Raw genomic sequence first — 637 nt, 5'->3', positions numbered from 1 at the left:
TTGCAATCAATTGTGTTTTCCAAGCCTGAACAGTTATTTTTCGGAAATAAAAAAAAAACAGCATTGAAGTTTCTTTTATAATCCTGATCGTTATCACCCTAAATGATTGTAATTGTGCTGCTAATTGACTATAGCAATTAACCATATTCGACGTAACAGCGACATTACCACAACGGTTTGTAAATTAAAATGGTCATAAAACTAGTAGTTCTTCAAACACACAAAGAGGAGAAGTAAGGAAGACAATTTAAATCGAGCCACTCTGCATGATTTTTGTAGAAACTAATTTCGATAATTTCACATCCTGAGTTATGACTCAGGATGTGCTACTAAAGGAAGGAATGGCAGACCTTCGCTTTTTATTTTGTTAATGTCTATTTTATCTGTCTTTGTGTATGGATTCTATTTGACGAACTTCTGTAGTATCAACTATCCCTTTGCCGAGGGAAGTGGGACTCGTATTAACTGAGTATTTTAATAATAATTATTATATTCCATTCGAATAATAATACTTCATTTAATGAAATTTTGCTGAGTTTCAACTCGTCTTCAAATTAAGCTACTATATCTCTTCAACACCTTTCACGAGATCTTTTACGTCTTGCAAAACTGCAGTGCAGTAACTACCATGGCTCAG

This window comes from Penaeus monodon, chromosome 32, assembly GCF_015228065.2.
Source record: "Penaeus monodon isolate SGIC_2016 chromosome 32, NSTDA_Pmon_1, whole genome shotgun sequence".
In the NCBI taxonomy this organism is placed as follows: Eukaryota; Metazoa; Arthropoda; class Malacostraca; order Decapoda; family Penaeidae; genus Penaeus; species Penaeus monodon.
Note: the sequence above shows the minus strand (reverse complement) of the source record.